Source organism: Arachis duranensis, chromosome 3 (genome assembly GCF_000817695.3).
Source record: "Arachis duranensis cultivar V14167 chromosome 3, aradu.V14167.gnm2.J7QH, whole genome shotgun sequence".
NCBI classification, from domain to species: domain Eukaryota; kingdom Viridiplantae; phylum Streptophyta; class Magnoliopsida; order Fabales; family Fabaceae; genus Arachis; species Arachis duranensis.
The window spans coordinates 71,566,357-71,566,820 of NC_029774.3; positions in this window are offsets into that span (position 1 = coordinate 71,566,357).

Genomic DNA, 464 nt, shown 5'->3' on the forward strand with positions numbered 1-464 from the left:
AAGTAAATGCTGTTTTCTCTTGGTCCTGAGGATCTACTGCAATTTGGTTGTAGCCTGAATAGCCATCCAAAAAGTAGTAGTAATCATGACCAGCTAGTCTTTCTAGCATTTGGTCTATGAACGGTAAAGAAAAATGATCCTTTCTGGTGGCTGTATTGAGCCTTCTGTAGCCAATACACATGCGCCACCCTGTGACTGTTCTTGTAGGAACCAGTTCATTTTTTTCATTATGAACCACTGTCATGCCTCCCTTCCTAGGGACGACTTGGACATGGCTTACCCAGGGGCTATCAGAAATGGGATAAATAATCCCAACCTCTAGTAATTTAGTGACCTCCTTCTGCACCACCTCCTTCATGGCTAGATTAGCCGCCTCTGTGGTTGAACCATTGGCTTAGCGTCACCCTCTAATAGGATCTTGTGCATGCATTTGGCTGGGCTAATGCCCTTAAGATCACTGATGG